General features: G+C 45.4%; 1 long non-coding RNA gene across 1 annotated transcript in view; it reads left to right on the forward strand.

Annotated features, from left to right (window-relative positions):
• Positions 1–4,520: 4,520 nt before the first annotated feature.
• LOC135982408 (uncharacterized) overlaps positions 4,521–27,322 on the forward strand; it is a 62,715-nt gene continuing 39,913 nt past the window's right edge. Inside the window, exon 1 of the long non-coding RNA XR_010599756.1 lies at positions 4,521–4,752. This is a non-coding gene — a long non-coding RNA (uncharacterized LOC135982408). The remainder of the gene's footprint in view (positions 4,753–27,322) is intronic.

Here is a 27,322-nt window from a genome sequence, read left to right on the forward strand (position 1 = left end):
CATCCATCTGGTATCAGGCCTCATGTAGTTCTCCCACTCCTAGACTGGGCTCTGGGCTACAACACCCTGTATATTAGCTGTCCTTATCCAAGAGGTCCAAATGGGTTCAACCTCTGTGGTCCTTTCCTTCAGCAGTCTGTGACCCGGGATCAGACAGCCTTCTTAAACCAAAATATTGGTTATTTTGCAATGGGAACAAAGCTTTGATAGAAAAAGGGATTTTAAAACAACAGTCTACATGCATGTCTATATTACCTAAAGACATCTTACCCTGATGATAATCTGTCTCCTTCAGTCCACCCAGTGGGTGCCTGCATTTTAATCTGATTCCCCTGAACAACTCCCATCTCTCTTGACAGAAAGTCCCTTTTAAATCCACTATAGTCCCTTTGATCTTCTGTTTCCCAGGCCTTTTCCTTTCCTGGCATTGTCTCTTAACAACCCTCAAGTGGTTGCCAAGAAGTGTCTTATCTTAAGTCATTCTTTTTCCTTTCTGCTTGCTTTTCCTTACAGCCCCTCATTAAACTAAGTCAACATATTCATATAGTGAACATACAGTATTCATGAATTATTATAGAGCAGATCCAGTTGCATCACAAGCTCTGTAAATCCTCTACAGCAGCTGTTAGAGGAGTCAGCTGGAATTGGGACCATAATCTCTGCACTTTTCCTATGCAAAGGTTTGTAGATGCGTGGTCCTTCAAGCTGTAGATACAGTGGCCACATACCCTTAACCTAGGGTTACCATACGTCTGGATTTTCCCGGACATGTCCGGCTTTTTGGGCCTCAAATCCCCGTCCAGAGGGAAATCCCAAAAAGCCGAACATGTCCGGGAAAATAGGGACCCCGTGGAGTGTCCTCTTTTTGGACACTCAAAGTATGGTAACCCTACTTAACCCTACCATCTCTGGAGCATTGACACAGAGCAATGTTCTGACACACAAAGGAGTTGTGAAGTCACACCTTCCCTCCAACAGCAGGTCAACCAGGTTCCACAGCCTGGAAGCCTATACTGATGGATAAACTTTACCTACTGTGAAGTTTCTCTCTGAGGGGAAAAAACTGCATCATGTATAAGAGTATTCCACTGCTTGTTAGCATAAAAACACAACTGTCAGAGATGGAAAAGGTGTTAGATTATATGGTCTCTCTCTCTCTCTACAAATGTAAAGTACCTTGTCATAGACTCTTATAAAGATTCATTCATGATTTTCATACTTCAGATCTTCTTTGTTCTTAAAAGACAAATCGTGGGAATTCCCTTAGCCAAGTATTGTATTTTTAGTTCATTTTAGAAAACCACAGACTCTGAAATGGACAAGGGGTTATGTGAATGTTCTCTTTAAGTATTTATTTTTTTAACAAGAAGGAATAAAATAAAGAATTGTCTGGCCAGCAGACTTTTTACTTTATGTCCAGAATTCCTGGAACCTGGTTGTATTTTGATGAAGAACCTTATTTTGTGTGCTCCATTAGAAGTGGCTACTTAATACAAGATGGCAAAGTAGAGTCTGGTTTTATGCTGGAGAATTAAATTGGGCTCCATTTGATTCTTGGTTGGCATCAATTCCTTTGCAGTGTTGCCAAAGATGCTCATGAAATCTGGTTATGTCTGGTATATGTGAGGCAAGCAGATTTTCATTTTTACAATTATGTATTAAAAATTGAGTTGATCGGGTAATAGACCATTTAGTGTACTACCTCATGTTAGCATTTCCCAGTCCCACCTGGGTAACTATCTGATTTTGACCTTTTTCCAATTTTGACTTCTTTTTTATGATGATTATTTCAGGCTAAAATGAAACAGATGCCTCTCACTAAATGTCTGAGAATCCTCCATCCTATTTCAAATGATTATATGGCTAAACATGCTGCTGTAACAGAGAAAACAGATGCAGTGATAATTATCCCAGTGTCTTGCATATCAAACACTAACCAGTGGTGCTGAAAAAACGGGGATGAAATCAAGACTAAGTAGGATTGGCTGTACCAGATCAGACCACCGGATAATGGAGTCTGATGTTTTGCCTTCAGCCGTGGCCCATGCTTTGTGATTCAGAGGAAGTAACGAAGGCTTTTTAAAAGTGTTGCAAGTAGGATGCATTCCTGAGACCCAGTTATCTCATCAGTTTTACACATGTGACTCTTGCTGATTATAGTGAAACTTGAATGCATGTAATTAATGGGATAATCTGTAACCTGAATGTTTTTTTTTAATCAGCTACCTGAGTTATTTGGACAGTGTTACTCCCATTGAAATCAATAGCAAAACAACTGCTGACCTCTGATTCTGTAGTCCAGCTTGGATTCTCAGCACTTTCATTAGGTCCCCTGTTTCTCAGGAGTTTGTGCAGAACTGTGACCATTATAATTGGCTCCACTCTGTTACCATCATGGAACATTAGCTACTCCCCATGCATCCACAACCCCAGTTGCTGATGTTCCAAGACCCTCAGGAGCTGAATCAGGTAGGGTGGAGTGAATGGTATTTGCAAGATCTTAGACCAGAGTCGGGGATGAATCCTTTGGCCAAAATCACTCAGCTGTTTCTGACTGCTCCTGTTTTGTCCTTGTGTAACTCTGCAGATGATTCAATTTCAAAAATGCAATTTGGCCAAATAATTAGCCCTTAATATGGTCTAATCTCTTCTGCTGCTTACTTTAATTCATTTAAAAAGGGTTGAGATGCTGAAGTTTTAAAAATCATCTACTGAGCTTACACAGAATGTTATCCAGCAAAATTTTTTGGAGGAAAGAGAGGGTGCACCTGAGCCCTGAGAGATTGGTTATTGCCCCCAATAACTCTCCACCTTCAGAATGCCCTCTCTTGTGCCAGCCATTCCTCTCGCTGAGGAAGCTGTAAGCTGTACCCACTGCATCACACAAACACTACTCCTGACTTGGCCAGAGGGTTTCCTTATGGAGTTGCGGTAAATGCTTCTCTGACGGACTAGGCAGCCTGCTATAAAATCAAGGCAATGGATATTCATGTGCAGGAATAAAAAAAGCAGGCACATGTGTTTTAAAAATTAAAAGGGAGATATAACATTCTGCATATACCCACATATTTCCCCTTCCCCTGGCCTCCCCACAACAGCCCTAGGCACATTTATGCTACTTAGAGTTTTATAGTATGGTTTTGTGCAGAGATGATGACCCTACCCACCAATAGTGGGGGAGGGGGCAGAGTGGGGACAGCACCTTCAGCAGATGTTTCAGAGCATGCTCAGTACAAGCCAAGTGCGTTCTCTCCCTCCCCCCTGGCATTGCCTCTGGTTTTGTGGTTAAGGCACTGAATTGGCACTCAGAAAATCTGGGCTCAACTCCCAGCTCTGCTACAAGCTTCCTGTGTAACCTTGGGCAAGTCACTTAGGCCCTCATCCTCAAAGTTATTTAGGTGCCTAACTCCAATTGAAATCAATGTGCCATCCCCCCATCTGTAAAACAGAGATCCTAAGCCTTCCTTCTCCCATCTTTGTCTGTCTGGTCTATTTAGACTGTAATTTGTATGAGGAAGGGACTGTCTGTCTTTCTGTGTGTTTGTACAGCACCTGGCACAATGGGGCTCTGATCTCAGTGGTAGCTTCTCAGTGCTACCATAATACAAATAGTAGTAGTAATAGGGTATCTTATAGAGCTGCAGTTCTATGAGCAAAATTTTAGTCACTCATCAGCCTGTTCGTCTCTTTTGTCTTCACAAAATGCTGAGCATTTATATTTGACAAAATATTTGGAAATGTACTCCAGGCAACAATTTATCCTGACAGGGAAATTAATCCAACGGGTCTTTTGCCTCTCTAATTTCTCTTAGCTGTATGATGCCAATCAGGAGGGGGTGGGGAGAAGGATCCTGCCAAGAAGCATGTTAAGATGCACTAGTAGAAATAACTGCACAGCAGTCCTGGTGAAGCATGTGAAAAGCAATGCCATATCCACAAGAGGGCATGATGAAAAGAACAAGATGGCAGAACCCCAAATCTGCACAAATCCTGTCAGAACAGATGCCTGGATGTGTATAAGGTGCTGTGACTTGTGCCTACCACAGGAGAAGGGAACCAGTTCTGAACGTGGTGTAACCCATGATGAGCCCCACACAGCCAGACCAGGTCTAGATAGTCCCTGTGTATCCCAAAGTGCATTGATGGACCAATGATGTGCACTGCACAGTGAGATATCAATTTATTGCTCCTCAGGGCGATCATATTTTCCTTCTCTTTTCTGGAGGTATGTGTGTGGCTTAACTGGATGCACTCTTGACTCCTCCCACTTTTGAAAACCATGCCTCCTAATGAGGAACAAAATGGTCTCCCTGCTGATCACCATAAGAAATGTTGCCCCCAGAAAATTCAAAAATTGGAAACCATGTGTGATAGGGTGTATAAACCCCACACTGGCAGTGACAGGGTTAAGGAGAGTCAGAGAGCCCAATTAGCTCAATCTGTGGCACCTGGAGGGGAGACAGGTAATTATGAATTAGACCCAGCTGGGGAGAACCAGACTGGCTGGTTCCTATGAAAGAAGGACTGCCAGGCTAGTCAGGAAAGACTGAAAGAGGAGAGCTGTAGTAGGGATCTTAAATCCTGGGAGTAGCCTTGAAGTGAGAGCTTAGTAGCTGTGAAGAGGTCCTTCTAGCTCTAGGTAATTGCCAGAGAGAATAGGAGCCATCCTGAGACACTTTTTCAGTAACTGTGAAAATCTGTGGCAAGAGGAAACTTCAGGGAGGGAGGCTGGATGCCTACAAACAGACAAAGGTAGGAAGCAGGGAGAATTCATAAAGAACGGACCTTAGCTGCTTATTACAAGGGCTCTGGCCTAGAACCCAGAGGGCTTGGGTTCCCCTACAGGTGAATGAAAGCCTTAGAAGTAAAGGGGTGAGGACCGTTCAGTCTAGTTGAAAGCCTGGTACAGTATCAGAGGGGTAGCCGTGTTAGTCTGAATCTGTAAAAAGCAACAGAGGGTCCTGTGGCACCTTTGAGACTAACAGAAGTATTGGGAGCATAAGCTTTCGTGGGTAAGAACCTCACTTCTTCAGATGCAAGTAAACTTGCATCTGAAGAAGTGAGGTTCTTACCCACGAAAGCTTATGCTCCCAATACTTCTGTTAGTCTCAAAGGTGCCACAGGACCCTCTGTTGCTTGGTACAGTATGTGGTTAGCAAGGTGTTAAGTTACTGCCTTTTTTTTTTTTTTTTTTTTTTAATTACCCTAGAAGTAGAGGTCTGCTCAGGTCTAACTTTAAAGCCTTACTTAGACCTAAACATGGCCTAAGAGTGTTGTGATGTTTTCAGACCCAACTGAAACCCAGTGCTTCCCCCAAACCTGTGCCAGTGCTCCTGCCTTGGTGTTGGAGCTTTATTTGGGGGCTTCTTGCTCCCTGTGCATGGGATCTGTCTCAGGCTCCCTCCTGCTAATGGAGTTGGTGTGGCAGCAGTTGTGTGCCCTGCTGCTGCCTCACTGTGCTGTATGTGCTGAGATGAGAGGCACTGTGATTCATTGGTACCCTCACTCTGTAGCACACACACAACATAGCCAGATGGTGGTGGGGAGCAGGGTGTACAGGCAGCCACTGCCTTGCACCAACACCATGGGCAGGAGATTGGAGACAATATCACTGAAACACAAGAGGGTTAGATGTTTTCAGACCTGAACCCAACACTTGTAGCTAATTGCTTCAGGTCAGGTTGCATGGCTCTGCATAGAAGGGATGAGGCTTTAAGTATCCTGGTAGGAGGTCTGAGTCATGAGCAGTAACAGGCCACTGAGTGGCCTCAGTAGCTGCTGACAGAGACAGAAAGGCTATTATGCCACACCCAGCCATGAGGGGGCACACCAGACAGTGACTGAACCTTCTAGAAGACCCTCGTGTGGATGGCATGTGCCACATACACCCATGTCCATTATAGTGCTAAACTTCTCTTGCCATAGACACTAGAGATGAGGGAAAATTTGTTTAGCTAATCTCGCAGCCAATGAAGGAATGTTCTCTACAATTTATTGCAATGAACTTGCTGGCTTCTTGCTAGGTGCTCTGTTAATTAGGGTTACCATATTTAGTGCCTCCCAAAGGAGGACACTCCACGGAGCCCCAGCCCTGCCCCCGCCCCAACTCCGCCCCCTCCCCTGCTTCCCGCGAACATTTGAGTCGCGGGAAGCCTGAAGCAGGTAAGGGGGGGTGTGGGGGGAGGAGGCGCGGCCCAGGCTGGCCCCCCTGGCGTTTCCAGCCTGGGTCGGCTCGGGCCCTGGGGTGCCGGCCCCCGGCCCGGCCGAGCACCCCCGGCCCGGCCCCGGAGCCCCCGCCCCGGAGCCCCCGGCCCAGCCCCGCTCCGATTTTCCCGGACATGTCCGGCTTTTTGGGATTTCCCCCCGGACGGGGATTTGGAGCCCAAAAAGCTGGACATGTCCGGGAAAATCCGGACGTATGGTAACCCTACTGTTAATACCAAGTGCAACATTGAGCCCAGCACAGGAAAGGGGTGCACTACTTGAGGTTAGAGGGTCCTGGCTCGGGGGGCATCCTGGATTGGAGATGTAGGACAAAAAGCAATGGGCTTAAGTTGCAGCAAGGGTGGTTTTGGTTGGACCTTAGGAAAAACTTCCTGCCAATACTGGAACAAATTGCCTAGGGAGGTTATGGAATCTCCATCACTGGAGCTTTTAAAGAGCAAGTTAGACAAACACCTGTCAGGGATGGTCTAGATAATACTTAGCCCTGCCATGAGTTCAGGGTATGGTACTAGAGGACCTCTCGAGGTCCCTTCCAGTCCTATGATTCTATGGAGAGGTAGGTGGCTGGGCAGTTTGGGAGCTGAGCTGGGAAGCAGCTTGTTGGCAAGGGCACCGCTGTCAGCCTCAAGCAGCACATACCTGAGTGGCCTTCAAACAAGGGGGCTGCTTGGATAGGTCTGAACAAGACTGAGTGCTAATAGGAACTCACTGAGGGCTAGAGCCTGAAGGGCCTAGTTCTTGGAGTGCCTATGGCACTTGACTCTGAGCACATCTGACTCATACACCCAGCATATTACCAATCCTCTAGGGCACTGGAGTGTACCTCAGCGTTCACAGCAACTCCTGGCTGGGGTTTGGTTAAAATATTTCCCCGTGCTTTGCCCAGTTGTAAATAGAACAGATCCCCTTCTAAATGACATAAGAAATTACCCTTGCCAGTTGGGGGCCAAGCCGTCTGATGGTAATGTGTTAAAATGTAGTAGTTTTTCCATCATGGGGGGTGGGGGGACTGGACCACTTTGAAACATGGTAATAAGAGAGAAAGAGAGAGCACTTCATGTTGAGGGTCACCTCTTCATATCCAGCCCAGAGAGAAAGAGAGAGCACTTCATGTTGAGGGTCACCTCTTCATATCCAGCCCCAGAGAGCTATTACAAACATTTGTGTGGTTCATTCCCCATCCCCCAGTAGCTTATGTGAAAGGGATTAGTTAGTTTTCCCATTGGACAGAGACCCATATCCCCAAACCCACCACCACAACTGAAATTAATCAGCAGTCTCTCTAGCTGCCTCAGCATAGACATCAATAACTGAACGAACCACAGAAATAATTTCTCTCGTGCCCCTCTGGGTGAGGGCTGGGGAAGCTTGTATAGCCCAACACTGTGGTGTTGTCTTTGTTTGTTTTTGTTTTCCCCTGGGTGTAACAGCCATGGGGGCTATTGCAGCATTGAAGGGGCAACCTTGATACCAGTCATAGCTGCAGAGTGGCCTGGGGTGGACCTTGACCCTGGCACAACTGAGACAGATCATCAGGGGACAGGGTATGAACCTAAGGCCTTGGCTACACTTGCAGATATACAGCGCTGTGAGTTAAGCCTGACTTCGTGCAGCTGAGTAGGGAAAGCGCTGCAGTCTGTCCACACTGACAGCTGCCCAGTGCACTGTCATGGCCACATTTGCGGCAATTGCAGCGCTATTGGGAGCAGTGCATTATGGGCAGCTATCCCACAGACCACCTTTTTCCATTCTGGCACTGTGGGTTGTGGGAAGGGGGCGTGGGTGCAGGGGATTCTGGATCCTGTCCCAATGCCCCGTGATGCATCACTTCGCATCCCAGAAATCCCTTTGTTTCGGTCCACCTTTGGCGCCATCTTTCAACGGTTTCTGTGCAGCGCGATCTGTCTGCGGGAAATGGAGTCCGAACTGCTGAGGCGTATGCTGACAAGTCTCGCCAGCGCATCACGTTTGACTGTCGAACTATTCCTTAAGATCCAAAGTGACAGTGAGAGTGAGGAGTCCAACGATGCTGTCGAGCCGCGTAACGTGTACGGCACAAAATTGCTTGTGGCATTCACGGACATACTCAGCACCATGGAACGCCGCTTTTGGGCTTGGGAAACAAGCACCAAGTGGTGGGATCACATCGTCATGGAAGTCTGGGATGACGAGCAGTGGCTGCAGAACTTTCGGATGAGAAAAGCCACTTTCATGGGACTGTGTGAGGAGCATACCCCCACCCTGTGGCGCAAGGACACAAGATTGAGAGCTGCCCTGCCAGTGGAGAAGCGGGTGGCTATTGCAATCTGGAAGCTGGCAACTCCAGACAGCTACCGGTCGGTTGCAAACCAGTTTGGAGTGGGAAAGTTGACCGTTGGAATCGTGTTGATGCAAGTTTGCAAGGCCATTAATCGCATCCTACTCAGAAGAACCGTGACTCTGGGTAACATGCAGGAAATAGTGGATGGCTTTGCACAAATGGGGTTCCCTAACTGTGGAGGGGCAATAGATGGGATGCACATTCCTATTCTAGCACCACCCCACCTAGGATCCAAGTACGTTAATTGGAAGGGGTATTTCTCTATGGTTCTCCAGGCGCTTGTGGAGCACCGTGGGCATTTCATTGACATTAACACAGGCTGGCCCGGAAAGGTGCATGAGGCACGCATCTTTCGGAACACTTGGCTGTTCAGGAAGATGCAGGCCGGGACTTTTTTCCCAGAGCGGAAGATCATGGTAGGGGAAGTTGAAATGCCTGTTGGGATCCTTGGAGATCCCACTTACCCATTAATGCCGTGGCTCATGAAACCCTACACAGGGAGCCTTGATAGCAGCAAGGAACGGTTCAACTACAGGCTGAGCCGGTGCCGAATGACTGTGGAGTGTGCCTTTGGCCGTTTAAAGGCTCGCTGGCGATCTCTGTACGGGAAGATGGCTGAAAACAGCATCCCCGCGGTTATATCCGCGTGCTGTGCCCTCCATAATATTTGTGAAGGGAAGGGTGAAATCTTCACTCAGGCATGGACCTCCGAGGTTCAACACCTGGAGGCTGAGTTTGCACAGCCAGAGAACAGGGCTATTACGGGGCCCAGCGCGGGGCTGCAAGGATTAGGGATGCCTTGAGGGAGCAATTTGAGGCTGAAAACCAGCAGTGATATCTGGTGCCCTGCATGGGAGTGAAGTGCAGTAGTTCCAATCTTTAGGAATCAGTGTCTGCTAAGCAGACATTCAGTGCCTGTTTATTTCCTGGGATAAGGAGTCTTTTACTTTATGCAATAATAAAGAATGTTTTCAAAGCCAAAAAATCCATTTATTGAAAAGAAACAAGAGGGTGGAGTGGGGAACAGTACAATCACAGATTCACGTATGTCCTGTCTGGTGTGCTGTGCAGTGAGTGCTGCACTTCAGGATAGCTATACTGCATGGTGATGGGGGTTGAGTGCAGAGGGTAAGGGTCGTGGTTTTCAGGGCTGGGTGGTGAAGATACTGGTGTTGGAGGCAGCGAGTGGCGTGAAGAACACGGAAGTTTGGGAAAGTGGGTTGGAGGTGACAGTGGGGCACAACGGAAAGAGTTTTGGAGCAAGGGCTGTGGGAGTGGGGGGGGGTGGCGCTCCAGGATGCTTATGAGCCTATCAGTGCTTTGCTGCCGCTGCACGGTGCTTTGCCGCAGGTGCGCTGCGTTTTCCTGGCAGATCCTGCTTTCTCTCTCCCTCCAGTCCTGTGCTTTCTCATTCTCTTTAATAGATTGCCGGATCACTTCTTGCAGCATGTCGTCTTTGCTTTTTCGCGGTCTCTTCCTGAGTCTTTGCAGTCTCTGAACAAGCGATAAGAGGGACGGCTGAGGTCTCAAGGTTGATGCAGCTGTATAGGCAAAATGCAATATTTAACAGAGGCAGCATTGTTTATACCAGACAGAGTAATGATTCTCCCCACACTTAAGGAGTAGAAAACACACAGCATCTACACAATAGCATAATTTTCCCGTCCGAAACAGAGCGCATACATCCCACGGGAGCCTCAAAATGGTGAGTAAGGGGGACTGATTGTTTCAGGGCTGCACTGTCCTCTGGGTTTCTGTGCCTTGGGGAGAGCCAACAGCTTCAGGGGGCACCTACACTGAACACTGTCCCAACATTTTCCACAGGAGTCCATCCTGGACGATATCTTGCTGTTGAGAGTGACCTAGGAAGCAAGGGAGGGTCTTCTATTGCAATGCGGCTTCCGCCCTGGCCCATATGCAGCTTGCCTATGTGCAGCAATGGTCCCCCCGCCCCGCACGGCACAGTGGCGCGGACACGTTGTCCTGGGACAAGGACAACGGTGGCTCTCCCGATAAACCTGTGCAAGCGCATTGCTCACGTTCTGGATGAGACATTTGAGGAGATTACTGAGGCCGATTACCGCGATGTGATAAACCACATCAATGCACTATTCCGCATCTAGGCATGCATGCCTAACCCTCCTCTCCCAAAGAGCCCGCACCGAAAAAATTCCTTCCTGGGGGGGGAAAAAAAAAAGCTTACTGGGAACCTGCTCTTCTGTTTGTCCTCCACCAAGTACCGGCCGCTGCGACTGGCTACCTTCCTCCTGGCTCGAGAAGAGCTCCTGGCTGCATGGCTCCAGGGATTCCAGGGTGTCTCCATCTGGCCCACCATCATCACTCCCGTTTTCCTCCTCCTCCTCCTCCCCCACACCGGCTCTGAAGTGTCCATGGTGGTGCTTGGAGTGGAGGTGGGGTTAACCCCAAGGATTGCATCCAACTCTTTGTAGAATCGGCAGGTCGCGGGGGGCGCACCCGAGCGGCCGTTTGCGTCGCGGGCTTTGTGGTAGGCGCTCCACAGCTCCTTCATTTTAATCCTGCACTGCAGGGCGTCCCAGTCATGGCCCCTTTCCATCATGTCCTTTGATACCTTCCCGAAGGTATCGTAATTCCTACGGCTGGAGCGCAGCTGGGACTGAACAGCTTCCTCCCCCCAAACACTGAGGTCCAGCAACTCGCCATTGCTCCATGCTGGGGCTCGCTTGGCGCGTGGAGGCATGGTCACCTGGAAAGATTCGCTGATAGCACTCCACGCCATGCCGGGCTGAGCAAACTGGAAGGGGATTTTTAAAATTCCCGGGGAATGTAAAGGGTTGGTCACATGGTTGGTTACCTGAGGCCAGGGCAGTAGAGTTTGAACTGATGACCAGAGTGGCTAGAACAGGTTTTGTGGGATACTGCTGAATAATTCTGGAGGCCATTCACAGCGCATTGGGCGGCCACACTGGCGCCGCAGCGCGGCAGCGCAATACTTGCTATTCCTCTCGGAGAGGTGGAGTACGTGCAGCGCTGCAACCACGGAGATGCAGCGCTGCAAATGCCTTGCCAGTGTGGACGGGGAGTGAGTTACAGTGCTGGGGGAGCCTTTACAGCGCTGTAACTCAGAAGTGTAGCCAAGGCCTAAGAAACTTCTCTGCATTCTTCTACACAGCAGTAACAGTAGCAGGGTTGCTTCAGCAGTAATTGCCTTCCTAGCCTTTTATTATCATTTGACACTAATTAATATGCCTTGTGCTCTTTTAAGAACACAAGATAAGCACATGCAGCTTTCACTAGCCAGATGGTAACTTATATTACTTAGGCCATATTTACTGATCTCATGTTAGATATTTTTCTCTCTTGCACAGCTCTGTGGTGAAGCAGCCTGATAAGGCATTATATTCTCCGCTATTAAAAACAAACAAAAAATCCTGCTTGAATGTAATAAATTTCTCAAGAGCCACCACTTAGGTGAAATTCTCCTGTCCTTACTCAGGCTAAACTTCCACTGACCTCAACAGGAGTCTGACCTGAGTAACGACAGAGAAAAGCCTGCAGGATTAGGCTCATTGTGAGCAGCTAATTCTCTCCCTCATAAAAAGGTTTTGTTTTTCCAGGACTCAGCTGCATCTTGTTCTTAGTCAGGAGAGGAATGCAGCTTGTAAACTTTTTTTACATGCCCTCCTTTCACACTTCTAGGAGTGAAAATAATATGGTGGCCAGCTAGGCCAGTCTCTGAATAAACACTTGTGCTGCTGATTCCCATTACTGCAAAGGTGTTAAGATAACATTCTCATGCTGATGCCTCTCTGTCCTTCAGCATCTCCATGCTGGAGGTTCACTTCCGAGGCTTTGAAATGCTCATGCTCTCACCTCCTCTCATACACATGGAAATCAAATCACTGAAGGTGGAAAGGGAGAGACAGTGAATCACAAGAAATTGATAGGGCAGAAGAGGGAATATCACTTCTAAATAAATTATGAGTTGATTGTGTAGTTCTATGCTGCCAAATAAGCAGCAATAAAAGTGTAGGGGGTTTTGAGTCTGGATAGGTCAGGGGATGGGGTTTGGGACTGATCCTGCTACCAATGAAATCCATGGGACCCTTTAACTCCCTGGAAGCAGGTTCTTGCCACATAGGGTATATCTGTGTGGCAAGTCTAGTATTCCATGGATATGAGCTTCCCAGCCTGTGTTGACAGTCAGGTTAATGGGGTTCACACTAGTGCTCCAAAAATAGCTGTGTAGATGGCCGATTGGATCCAGCGTTTTGATTTGACCTGAGATAGGATCATCTGCAATGCTCAGGTCCAGATCTACATTTGAACTTCCCCAGAGTTTGGGGGGGTGCGGGGCGGGATTTGAATCTGGGACTTTTTGTTTCAGGCCCATCTCTAATACAATGCAATAAAATCTGTATTATCAGTCATTCATAGGACAAATACAAATCATATGTCTAAGAGGTGGATTTTAACCAAAGTTCCTGCAAAGTTGTGTTGAAAATCTTAGGATGACTTTAATGTGATCTCTCAAAATGGTGAGAAGCCTCTTGAAGATGGTTCTTAGTGCAGGTGTCTCTGTAGATATTAGAAAGAAACTGAAGAGCAAGCCCTGCAGTTCTGCACAGACCACCTGCCCTTTGAAACCAGTGCACTATTTGGAGTTCTCCCTTCACCAGTCAACTTGGACCCTGTGTTCCAAGACATGCATATGGAGTCTAGCAAAGTGTTTTATTACTGTTTACTAGTTATATTAGAGTGGCACCCATAGGTCCCAATCAGGCCCCTTTGTCCTAGAAATTATACAAACACACTGTGCTTAATTTGTGTCAGTGCTTGCCAGAGCTGAGCCCTCTGGCACCGCTAGGCTTGCTGCATCAGTTATGAAAATAAAAATATTGTGTGATTCCTGGCATCTCCTTCAATCCAAATTAAGCACTGCAAACCCATAGTAAGACACTTCCTAGAGCAATGAAAATGGAGTAGCGGTGGTCATTTTAGGTCTCCTTAATTTAGTCATTCCAAGGGGCATCAGATCTATACTGAAGATTGGGGTGTGTTTAGTATTTTTAGAGCTGTCTAGCATCAGAAAGACTGTAACGCAAAGAAAAGGAAACAAGGCCCTGAAAACACTTCCTCATTAGGCTGGAGGTGGAAATGGCATGTTCGCTACAGTGCATGGTGAGAACTGTTGAATGTTGGCACATAAATGCCATTGTAAGGATCATCTAGGCATTCCAGTGGTTCTGAAGTTTGACAGGTTATCTGAATAGAATAGTCTGACAGATAACTCTCGCCATCTATGCAGAAGAGGATAGCAGAGAAATAGGAAGGCAGGCAAATGGAGGGAGTGGAGCTAAGAGGAAAAGAGACTTAGGAACAAGGTAAGAGGGTCTGGACATTCTTGATGTCTTCTGGGTCCAGACAACATTTTGTTGGTTTTATCTGAATCAGGGCTAGAGTGCAGTTCCTTGACATAGCTAATAAATGGCCATGCAGGCAAGACTAAACTCTGTTATAGCATAGTTGGGCCAGTCCTGTGATTAGCATAGCATCATGCTTATCCAAGACTGACTTTGTAATGTAGACTGGAGGATTATTTTCACTGCTGAGCATTGTGGTAGGGGTCTGTTCTGGTGCTTAAACCCTGCTGTTTTTGCAGTGTAGGTGGGGACCTTAGATGGAATTTACTATGCCCCACTAGGATTCATAAGAGCCCAGATGTTATTAATTGTCTGGCATTTATAGCAGATGAGAGAGAGAGAGACAGGATTCTGGATTCTGTCCCCAATTTTGCAACGGACTCATTGGGATTGTCACTGGAACAATCTGTTCTTCCTATCCCCCATCTGTACAATAGGGATGATAATGCCCACCTACTACACAAAGGGTTTATGAGAACTAACTTTTGTAAATTGCTTGGATGGTGAATCAGACAGTTATCAGCATGTAGATACCAAGGGAATAAGCACCTGAGATATCTTAACACTAAATAGAGAGAAAAGATGGACTTAAGACATTATTGGACTGGCACTATGTAGACTTGGGTTCTGTTCCTGGCTCTGTCACACATTTCATGTGTGACTTGGGGCAAGTTACTTTCTCTGTAGCTCTGTCCATCTGTAAAATAGAGATAACAATAATTCCCTGCCTCATGGAGGTATTGTGCTGGTAAATTCATTAGTGTGAGAAGTACTCAAGATGCTCTAGTGATGGGGGGTAATATAAGTACTCAGAACTAGATGAAAGGTGATAAGTTTAGCTTTTTAGTAAGTAAAAAGCTGGTCCTGTGGGAGAACTCAGTATATCTTTGTGCGCATCATATTTTGTAAAGCACGCAGATTCCACCACAAAGAATGCTGCATGCGAGCTGAGATAGATGATAGTAAAACGGCCCTGAAACACTGAATACTGCAGTGCTATAGAATAGTGAAGTGTGAAGCAGAGTAAATTTAAAGGAAGCAGAACTATGTTGGCATCATAAGGGCAGCCCAGCTGCAGCCCCATCAATATGTAATGAGGCTAACATAGGTTAATCACGTCTTGTTTAAGTTAAATTAGAGGCTGGGAAGGAGGGTGTTGGTGCATTATAACTTTATCACACATTTCTAAAGAGGTCTGAAAGAAGCTGACTCCCTGCTGTGGGGTTCTTCTCATATCGGTGTGAATAAGCATCACTCTATCACCTGCAAAGCCTTTAAGTGAGAGACTGACACTTTACTATTCACAGCCTGCCTTTGAAAACCCAAAGGGAAGGAAAAGAAGGCTGAAAACCATGCAAGTCAAAAGGGTGCTGTTTCCATTGTTCTGTTTTCTTGACTCATCATGGGTTGCTCTCGGAGGCTCATCTGAGAAATTTTCCATATCAGATGTTTCAGATCTTGTTAATCAATAAAATACACCATGAAATATCATGTTAGTTAGTCCCCCTGACACAACTTTGGAGGAAATAGATGAAAAACACGATTTTTTTGAAAAACATAATTAAAAAAAAAAACAAGCTGATGACAATTAGATTAAAAGAACAGGAGTACTTGTGGCACCTTAGAGACTAACAAATTTATTTGAGCATAAGCTTAGGTTACATCCCACTTCTTCAGATGCATAGAATGGAACATATATTGAGGAGAACATATATTGAACAATAAATTTGTTAGTCTCTAAGGTGCCACAAGTACTCCTGTTCTTTTTGCAGATACAGACTAACATGGCTGCAACTCTGAAACCTGACAATTTGATTTTTCCTCTACACAGGAGGAAATCTTTTCTGTGTGTGGATTCTTAGGGCCTATCTACACTAGAAAATGGAACCATGTTTTAACAGTGTCCGGGGAACAAGCAGGTAATGTGGTCCCTTTTGCAGAGTAGACAGGCCTTAAATTACTAGTTGCAGTGTTTGCTTGAAATGAATGTACCACTCAGACATTATTCCTACATGAGACTGGCCCTGGTTCCACAATGAGTGGCTAGTGACAGTAAAATCAACTGCTGCAAAGTGGAGCTTTCTTTCTTCATGCATAGGGTTTGCAGTAGTGCAGCTACACTGGTTGCTGGCCACTGATTGCTAAATCCCAACCACAGCCAGGGCTTCAGGTAACTGTAGGTAGGCCTGCGCTGCATAGTAAACCTGGGTCCATGTTTCGTCTGGTTGTAAACCCCATTCTTTCAGAGCTTACCTTTTAGATGATTACTTCTACCAATCAGTGCATTGCCAAAGGCTGACTTAGTTTAAATATAGCCATTAGGTTAAGGGCTGGGGGAAAGCTGACAGGTATGGAAGACCAAACAGTTCAGACAGATGCATCCCTTAGTGGAGAATTTATTAAAGGGGATACTCTATATCCTAGTAAAGAGGGGAGGATAGAAATTGATAAAGTATAGGTAGGAGTTGAAGAGAAACAGCCAAACAAAATAATCCCATTCAATTACATCACGTGAAGGCAGACCACTAAATATTGACAAATTTCATATGTGCTTGTAGATAAATGCAAGAAGTCTAGATGGATGAACTTGAGTGCTTGGTATTAAACAGGCATCACAGAAACAGGGTAGAATGAGCCTTCAGCCTCTTGTGGAGGTAGAGTTATTATCTCACTATAGTAGGGCGCTTACAACAGTGGGATGCTGCCTTATGTCGATCTCACTGTGTAGTGTAGGCCAGCCCTCAGTCTCTTCTGTCCTACGTAATTAAACCATGTATTGGGCTAGAGAAAGTGAGACTTAGTGTTGGCTTCAGAGTTGGCAATCCTTGTTAAATCCCTTCTCATCAGGCACAGTGGGACTTAAACCAGGGGCTCCCACATCCTAGGTGAGCACTCTCACCACTGGGCTAAGCCTGAAAGTTATGAGGTACGTGATCCCCCTCTTCCCTTCCTCCCCCCGCCATTTTCTGTGGAGCTATGCAGGTGCCTAATTCATTCTCTCAAGAAATGACATGGGAGCTTAAGCTGCCTGATTCTGGGAGAGGGGCTTCTGGCTATGGATTGCTAGCAGAGACAGGTGTCTCCCTGCAGCCTGGACTTGGGCCAAACTCTGTGAGAGGTGGACACTCCACTTGTGTCAGCATCTCCCACTGGCTAATTTAGACAGCTCCCTGCCTAATGGGTTGGCTTTTGTGGATTGCATTCTAAGGTGCCTTTCTCTCCCCATTCGTTCTGTAGGAGCCTTGGCACCTAACTCAGGCTTGCTGGATCCCTGTGTTGTTCCAGTGACTGACTAGGTGCCTAATAGTTAGGTGCCAAATCCCTCTGTGGATCTGGATCTTTGTGGGTGGTTTTAGTAGCTCCTCATTTGTTATTCCTGGTTTAGATAAGCTTATTTGTTTGGTGTCTGAGCTTAAAAAGGAACCTGAATAAGGATACACGAATACATAATCTTCCATGCACCCATTCTTCTTTCATTAAAACTAAGCAACTCTGAGAAAACTGTTTGCATACTTGATGCATTATTAGGAAAATTATACTGTAGTGTCACTGACAAAACAAACAAAATGCTCTTGTTTTCATTCCTTTTAACCTAGGGAAGTCACTTCTTGTACTCAGGTAAAATGGTGTTGCTGTTTGCTGTAACTCAGGCTGAATAGCTCAGCAGCTGATCTGCATTTTTAAACTAATTAGTAAAATTAATTCCCATTTTCTTTAATGGAAATTCTCTATTTCTTTCCCTCTCCTTTAGTCATTTATTTCTCATGCCTTCCTCCTCCTCTGCTAACTGTGGGAAAAATCTTCACTTTACTAGGGTATGCCATGCATTGTAAAAGTAATTCAATTTTACACCATAGCAATGACATGATCAAGGGAAGTCTTAGAAGGCTTTGTGGCTAAGAGCATTTAACAAGTATGTGAAAAGCTTCCAAAGAAACTCCACGAAAGATAGATTATGACAATAGGACAGATAGTTTGATAGTGGCAAATTGAGTCATGGAAGTGACTCAAGCCAAGTTAGACAGAGAAAGAGCAACACTGCTATTCTCCCTGCAGGGCTGGCTCTGGGGGCCTGCTCACACCAAGAATTGTTGAATGAAGCGTTGGAAAAATGTAATGATCAGTGTGTCATGGAAGGCCTGAGCTTCGTCCGATTTAAAATCAATGGGAGCAGGAACAGGCCCTGCGAGACTAAAGAATGTGTAATAAAAAGGACAAATGTAGTTAGATTTTGGTAGCTTCAAAATGTAAGGCTGATCCATTAAGCACTAAGCAACAATGTTTTCGTTAACATCTGGGCAAACTTACAGGTGTTGAATTAGCTGCAGGTAATCTTCCATTTTGTTCCCTGTATGTAATGGAAACCTATTGAAAATTGCAATGTAAGAAATATGGGGTTGCAAATGTGTAACAGAGTGCAGGAATATTCTGGTCCCACTGAAGTCAATGGCAAAACTTCCACTGACTACAGAGGGGCCAGAATTTCATCCCATATGTGCAAAAAGTCATGCAAACTGCACTTAATTTATTGCAGTGTGTGCATGTGATTGAGTCTGTGCAAAAACACTAACACATCTCTACCATGCAAACAAGTTTAAAAGGAGAGTTCAACTATTTTTTTTTTAAAGTAACGTCTATTCAAACAGCTATGTTAGAAAAATGTTTGTCTCTTAAACAGCCAAGTCAAACAAGGTACAACTAGGGTTAGGTTTGGTTGAGGGCGGGAGAAGGAGGGCGGAGGTTTATAACTTGGCTCTTTTTCACATATGAAGTATTTTGGACCTGAATCTTTGCAATTGAGCAAAATCTACAGGAAGAGAAAATTAACACAGTGGCATATTGGCTGTTTTCTGCTTTATTTGCTCACAGCTTGAGTCTATTACCTAATAGAGATACTAGAAAATAGCCCATCTGTCCATGGTGGATAAATGTGCAAGGATTACTATACGGGGCTGGCTGGAAGAAGGGTTGCCTTTAAAGGACACCTCCTCTTTTTTTCTCCCCTGTATGTTTTCTCAACAGTAAGTATAACTTGATACTAAAAGGCTAATTTGCTTAAGAAAACCAAATGTGACTTCTATAGTTCATTGATTATAGACAACCTGTGGGGACTTCATGCCGTCTGCATGGATTGCTGAGTATGGCGACTAAAGCCAGAGTGAACCCAGATGCATCACTGGCTCAGAGGCAGAGCAGTAGGCAGTAGCTCCGCCAACAGCTGATTAGCTCTCAGCCTGCTTGCCCTGGCTAGGTTTCAATACTGAAGTGGGAATAAGGATAAAGGTCAAAAAGAGCCAGCATGGTTTTTGTTCAAACTTCACCATGGGACAAAGCCCTGCCAAAGCACTGAAAATATCAGACCTATTTCATAACATTATGAGCATCTGGAAACAGGGTTACCATGGGGGAAAATATGAAGGGGAGGTAGCATTTGCTGGGACCATTACTGCTAAGGCCCTACTTGAATCAAGGGACGATGGTCAAATAATTGCAGCTGAGTTGCAGACAAGACATGGAAAATTGCGGAAAAGTCATAATGGGCTTTTATTAATTGCCGTAATTTGGAAAAGCCAGCCATGTGTGGGGCTGCCGGCGGGGCTGACTATTAAAATGTAACATACACCTGAATTCAGCATCAAAATTGTGGTGGAAACCGAATGTTGTGGGATCCACAATATAGTGAATTAAGTAGGGCCTTAATTATTGCCAATCCCAACTCTTCAAAAACAACCAGTCCAGCCCGAAAACATGGGTGGCTTAAAAATCAGGAAGTTGGGGGTGTGGGGTTTTTTTGGGGTGAAGGGGGTTAATATATGTTGTCTCTGGGTTTTTGAGCCTTTTAAGCTTCTCATTTTCAAGCCAAGCTTTTCTGAACAGCTGTAAGGGCTAAAAACCTTTTTTAATGAAAAAGCTCTAGGAGCTGAAGCTTTAAGAACCCCCCCCCCTCAAATATCACAAGAGTGGTGAGAGTTGGTAACACTGCCAGAGCCAAAGACCTCAATCTGATAAAGTTGTCCCAAAAGGTTGGGAACAACTGGATTAGAGGAAAAATGCTCTTATCCATCCACATGTGTTGCCATTTTTGCTAATGATCTAACTTTAATCAGTTTTGCGTAGGAGGGGTGGGTGTGAGTTTGAAGAAAACAATATAACAATAAGGCTTGCACCGATTCTGTTAAATTTTCTATATGCTTAGCCTAGGTTGGAGCTCCATGAGGCAGGGACTGCAGACAGGATATTTCAAATGTGACTAGTTATGTAGGGTGCTTCAGTTTTTGATTAGACATCTTGACACCTTAAAGAAGCCTGACTTTCAGAAAGTTCGGATCACTTGCCCTCTGGTCCCTTTAAGATATCTCAAGTTGGGCACCCAAAAATGAAGGTACTCAAAATCACAGGCCAAGACTTTCAAAATGTATTAGGCTGTGTCTACACTAGCACTCTTGTTGGTCAGGGGTGTGAAAAAACACCCCGACTGACATAAGTTTCACTGACAAAAGCGCCAATGTGGACAACGCTATGTTGGCAGGAGATGCTCTCCTGCTGACATAGCGCAGCTGTACCTCAAGGTCTGTAGTGTAGACATTGCGTTAGTCTCTTTTATTGCATGTCTGCATTTTGGTTCTGCTGTGGAAGGACTGATCCTTGATTAGTTCTCCTATGTGCTAATTCAAATATAATAATAATGTGATTTTTTTTTTTTTGCACAAAATTTGTCTGCCTTTTTATCAGCCTCTATGCCAACTGCCTCTGTGCCTTCTTCCATGTGATCCCTTATGCATGGTTCATCCTCCCTGAATTGGTCTCCAAACTCACTATCCTCTCCACTTTTAAGTCCCTTTTGAAAAGCCACTTCTGCCATATTACCTATAATATGTCTTGGTGATTTATATAGAAAACCCTTTTTGTTGTTCCCTTTACTGACCTTTGTCTGCCAGTCCTTAGACTGGAGTCCTTGGGATAGGGATCATCCCGTCATGTATGTCTGAAAAGTGCCTAGCACACATGGTGGGAGCTACCATACACAAATAATACTCTAAGCCACATGCAGAGTGTCCAGAGACTGAAGTCATACAAATGTCTGTAATAAATAAGTGAACAGTGCCACCTCTCTATCTGTAGAGAGCCATGACTTATATCTTATGCAGTGTATGTATTTACACACACACATTAATTCCATCAGCTCATTAACAATTTTAACAATGCTCTTTGTTTCATAAACACTTCTTCTGTTCTGTCTCCAATAAGCTGGAGACCATCAACACTTTGATGATGATCTGTGAACTTTTATCTTCTTCCATCCTCACCTTTGAAATGACCCATGAAAGAGGCCTTGAAGATCAAAGGACTCTCCTGTACTCCCCACCCCTCTCACTCAGATATTGATGGTATTTAGCACCCATGTGGGAATATGGATACTGGTATCCAGAGGAGGGGGAGGGGAAGAGAGGATAGCCAAGGAGATGAATTACCTGGGGAGGGGGTTGTCCTAAACTTTCCAGTTGGGGTCTCAGTAACTATCACAGCAAGGTGAGAAGTCAAAAGAGAAACTACTTCCTCTGTAACAAATAAAGCAGTGGTTCTCAACCAGGGGTCTGTGGCACCTTCGAAGGCCTTGAGTTGGTTTCAGGGGGCCAAGCATGGCTGGTGTTAGACTCGTTAGGGCCCAGGGCAGAAAGCTGAAGCCCCACCATGAAGGATTGCAGCCTGAGGCCCTGAGCTCCAGCACTTGGGGATGAAGCTGAATCATGAGCAACTTTTAGTTTCACAGTGCTCCTTGTAGCATGGGCCCCCAAGCAATTGCCCTGCTTCCCACCCCTTAATGCCAGCCGTAGCTTTTATATGGAGAAAAACAGTTGTTGTGGTACAGGCAGGCTGTGGAGTTCTTATAGCATGTTGGGGGGGGGTCTCAGAAAGAAAAAGGTTGAGAACCACTGAAATAAAGTGTGTGCTGCATTTTCACTCAAGTGGGTTAGTTTTTCACATATTTCCTCCTCATTCATTTTTTACTTGAAATATTAGCTAATTAATTGCTCTGAATTCTTGTCTTGCAGACAGTATATCTGGAGGGCTTTTTCAGTAGTTAAGTGTAGACACATGTCCAGATGCTCTGTGTTTCACTGTCCAAACAAAGTGAAAAGAAAAAAGTGATTAAACAGCATATATTGGAGGGGAGGAGGGAGTATGAGGATTTTAATAATTCCTGCCTTTTTAATCATCTAGGGTATAACAGATTTGTCATTATTTCTATGATAAGAGGGGCACAGGTAAGAACAAGGGATTAGGAGTACTGCCTCTTGTGTATTCTACTCCCATTCTGCCACTGATTTGATGGGTACCTTGGGCAAGTCACCTTGTTTGCCATACCTGTGTCTACCCTACATTTATTCTTCTAAAATGTCCTCCTGTTGCCACTGCTCTACTGGTGATGTCAGCAAGCGCACTGGTGAAGACATTTAATCATTGTGTCACCTAACTCTGTCCAGGATGGACAACACAGTGGCTAAAATGCTGACAACAGCTGGCACCCTAACACTTCCTCCATTTCTACCAGTGGTAGGAACAGCTGGAAATTTTAGGGGTAGGGCAGTGTAGGTCGAAAGCAGTAGAATTATGTTTGCAACCATGTTGAAGCTTGTCTGTAAGCCTTGCTGAAAGACTTGTGTAGATAGGGTCTTAAATTGTCTTCACTTCAAAAATAGGTATGTGTTTATATAGCGATAGCTCTTTCAGTGTAAAATTCTAGTGGAGACAAAGCATTGTAATTTTTACCTCAAGGTAGGTAATGGAGATAAACCCCAATATGTGGATGGGATAGAGTTGACCTTGACTAGGGTTACCATATGTCTGGGTTTTCCGGACATTGCCTCTGTTTTGATCCTTTGCCCTCTGTCTGGGAGGGTTTTTCAAATAACAGGCAATGTCTGGATTTTTTGTAGAGCAGGCATTGCAGCTCAGAATGATTCCCAATTGGTCCCTTGCAGCTGCTGGATCCCACCCACCCAGGCCCCAGCCCTGGGGAGGGGGAGAGTCCAGCTGCGAGGCACTGACTGATGGCTGTTGCTGTGTCCCAGGTCTGTACCTGCCACCATGATAGGGAGTGACACTTCCCTCCCCCCCCCCCACACACACTTCAAGAGTGATGCCCCAGGTATGCCCTCCTGCACCCCTCAAATACCCCCCAGTACACACACACCCCTCCAGCATCCCCCAACTATACCTCACCCCCCCACACACCCCAGCAGTGTCCTCTTCTTGGAGTTGTGCCAGGAATGCACCATCAATGGGTTTTGGTTTTTTACTAGGTTTGCGGAATGAAAGAGAGAGAAACTCTTGGCCGGATCTCACTGTCACCAATAGCAAAGTACACCTCTACCCTGATATAACACGACCCGATATAACACGAATTCGGCTATAACGCGGTAAAGCAGTGCTCCGGGGTGGCGGGGCAGCGCACTCTGGTGGATTAAAACAAGTTCGATATAAAGCGGTTTCACCTATAATGCGGTAAGATTTTTTTGGCTTCCGAGGACAGCGAGGTAGAGGTGTAGTGTAATTTTTTAATAAAAACACCTTTGTGATTAACAAATAAACCACTGTCCATCTAATAGGCATCTTCTGCAAATGATAAATCATCTGTAACCAGAGTTATTTTGGGTGGGGTTAATGATCTACATGTTGTCAGAGCAGAGTGGTGCTTTCTGGTCTCTCTATTTTAATGTTATTTTTTAAAGGGTGGATTAATTAGCTAATGTATTTATCCCCTTCTGTACCACTTATCAATCAATAGTCAATCCTCCAAAAATATAATGCAAAATGAAATATGAAATTTATACATAATAGTGAAATCCTCTAGCTCAACCACAAATTACTGGACTTGGTGCAGGAATCACTGGGTGAATTTATTGGCTTGTGCTATGCAAGAGGTCAGACTAGATGATCATACTGGTCCCTTCTGGCTTTAATGTATATCAAAAGAACAAGAACATTTTTTTAAAAAGAACACTTTATGGATTAAAAACTGCTTAACTGATCGCAAAAGTAATCATAAATGGGGAAACATTCACCAATGGGGGTGTTGCTGGTGGGATCCTGAAGGGATCTCTTCTTGGCCCAATGCTATTCGATATCTTTATCAATGATCTGGAAGAGGAGGAGGAGAGGAAGGTGATCAGGAACAGTCAACATGGATTCACCAAGGGCAAGTCATGCCTGACCAACCTGATTGCCTTCTATGATGAGATAACTGGCTCTGTGGATATGGGGAAAGCAGCGGACATGATATATCTTGACTTTAGCAAAGCTTTTGATATGGTCTTCCACAGTATTCTTGCCAGGAAGTTAAAAAAAGTATGGATTGGATGAATGGACTATAAGGTGGATAGAAAGCTGGCTAGATTGTTGGGCTCAACGGGTAGTGATCAACAGCTTGATGTCGGCAGCCGGTATCAAGCCGAGTACCCCAGGGGTCGGTCATGGGGCCGGTTTTGTTCAACATCTTTATTAATGATCTGGAGGATGGGATGGATTGCACCCTCAGCAAGTTCGCAGATGACACTAAGCTGGGGGGAGAGGTAGACATGCTGGAGGGTAGGCATAGGGTCCAGAGTGACTTAAACAAATTGGGGGATTGGGCCAAAAGCAATTTGAGGTTCAATAAGGATAAGTGCAGAGTGCTTGGGACGGAAGAATGCCATGCACCGCTACAGGCTGGGGACCGACTGGCTAAACAGCAGTTCTGCAGAAAAGGACCTGGGGATTACAGTGGATCAGAAGCTGGATATGAGTCAGTAGTATGCCCTTGTTGCCAAGAAGGCTAACGGCATATTGGGCTGCATTAGTAGAAGCATTGCCAGCAGATCGAGGGAAGTGATTATTCCCCTCTATTTGGCACTGGTGAAGCCACATCTGGAGTATTGCATCCAGTTTTGGGCCCCCCATTACAGAAAAGATGTGGACAAATTGGAGAGAGCCCAACGGAGGGCAACAAAAGTGATTGGGGGGCTCTGACACATGACTTATGAGGAGAGGCTGAGGGAACTGGGATTGTTTACTCTGCAGAAGAGAAGAGTGAGAGGGGATTTGATAGCAGCCTTCAACTACCTGAAGGGGGGTTCCAAAGAGGATGGAGCTAGGCTGTTCTCAGTGGTGGCAGATGACAGAACAAGGAGCAATGGTCTCAAGTTGCAGTGGGGGAGGTTTCGGTTGGATATTAGGGAAAACTATTTCACTGGGAGGGTGGTGAAGCACTGGAATGGGTTACCTAGGGAGGTGGTGGAATCTGATCCTTAGAAGTTTTTAAGGCCTGGCTGAGATGATTTAGTTGGTGTTGGCCCTGCTTTGAGCAGGGGGTTGGACTAGATGACCTCTTGAGGTCCCTTCCAAGCCTAATCTTCTATGATTCTATTATTCTAAGAAAATATAAAATAATTACTGGTGAAATTTGCCCATGACACACACACTTGGGGGAGTGATTAAATAATGGAGTGGTAAATAATGATGAACAAGTCAGTTATACAGGCCAACCTGGATCGCACAGGCTTTTTAATACAGCCAAAGGCAAGATTATATGTCTAGGAACAAAGAATGTATGTCATACTTCCAAGATAGGGGGACTATATCAGAGAATGCAGTGATGCTGAAAAGGACAATAGTGTTATGGTAGAAAACCAATTGAACATAAGCTCTCAGTACAATACTGTAGCTAAGAAGGCACTGTGGAAGCAGAGAAAAGGATAAAGGGAATTTGAACGCAGATATCTTAGCCTAACTCCTACTTTATTCCTAAAAGTTAACACTAGCTCTAATAACGTGAGATTTCAGGCAGGGCCTGGGCAAGTGGAAAGCGAGTGAAACAAACTGTAAGAGATACTTTTTTTCGACCTTGTGTTAGATAAGAATGGAATACGGACTGTAGCAGGAACTGCTGAGAAAAGTAAGATATCCGAAGGAATATGTATAAACAAGATGCGGTTGTTGATCATTGTTATCTGTAACAAAAGGTATAAATGCTTGCCTTAATTGTTTACCGAATGGAGACCTGCCTGGGACGGGGAGAACCCCTGTCCGGGTGTTCTCTCCCCTTGCAAGTATTAGGAAAATAAACTGTCTCTGATTTGTTGCAACCAACCTGAGAGTGAAGACTGTTTTCTTCCACAGCACAAACAATCATCTGATGCATTATCAGGGGAATATCAAGAAGAAACAGGCAGGTGGTCTTACCTCTATTACGGCATTAGGGAGATAATGTCTCTTGTACTATGTCCAGTTCTGGTGTCAACGCTTCAAAAAGGATGTTGAATATTAGGAAAGAGTTCAGAAAAGAGCTACAGGAATAATTAGGTTTTTTTATGCCAGAAGAGATCATGTAGTCTAACCAACTGTATAAATCAAGCCATAGAATTTCACCCAGTCACCTGCATATTGAGCGCAATAACTTGTGTGTGATTAACCAGTGGAACAAACTGCCAAAGGAAGTAGTGGAGTCTCCATCTCTTGACCTCTTCAAGACTAGATGGTTTTCTAAAACAGTGCTTCTCAAAGCCGGTCCGCTGCTTGTTCAGGGAACGCCCCTGGCGGTCCGGGCCGGTTTGTTTACCTGCCGCGTCCGCAGGTTCGGCCGATTGCGGCATCCACGATTGCGGCATCACCGTCCCAGGCCAATGGGGGCTGTGGGAAGCGGCGCGGGCCGACGGACGTACTGGCCGCCCTTCCCGCAGCCTCCATTGGCCTGGAGCGGCGAACCGCGGCCAGTGGAAGCCGCGATTGGCCAAACCTGCAGACGTGGCAGGTAAACAAATCGGCCTGGACCGCCAGGGGCTTTCCCTGAACAAGTGGCGGCCCGACTTTGAGAAGCACTGTTCTAAAAGATATACTGTAACTCAAACAAAAATTATGGGACCAATGCATAGAGCCCTGCGTGGATACAACATTTGTATCTGCAACTGATCCACAAAAATGGTCTGCAGATATCTGCATTTTTGCAGGATGCTATTGATGCAGTGATCACTGGTGAGGTCTTTTGGCCTATTATGCAACAGGTATTACCAGATGATCAGAGTGGTCCTTTTTGGACTTAAAATCTATTAATCCAGGCTTAACTTCACATACTGTAAGTACAGTCCCATGGGCTTAAAGTTAAGCATGTGCTGAGATGCTTTGCTTGATTGGGGCATATGCTCCCAATGCCTTCTCTCCAGTAGGCTTTTCTGGCTAAAAGTTTCCCATCTCTGCTACCAGAGGTTCTGCTTCACCAGTGCTATAAGCAGTGAGAGCACTAGTGTAGACACAATGCAAGCAGTCACTGGAGGAGAGTTAAAGGATGATTCGGACACTAGCTGCCAGTTGGAATCCTGTCTGCGCTAGTAACTAGTGC

Source organism: Chrysemys picta, chromosome 3 (genome assembly GCF_011386835.1).
Source record: "Chrysemys picta bellii isolate R12L10 chromosome 3, ASM1138683v2, whole genome shotgun sequence".
Lineage (NCBI taxonomy): Eukaryota > Metazoa > Chordata > Testudines > Emydidae > Chrysemys > Chrysemys picta.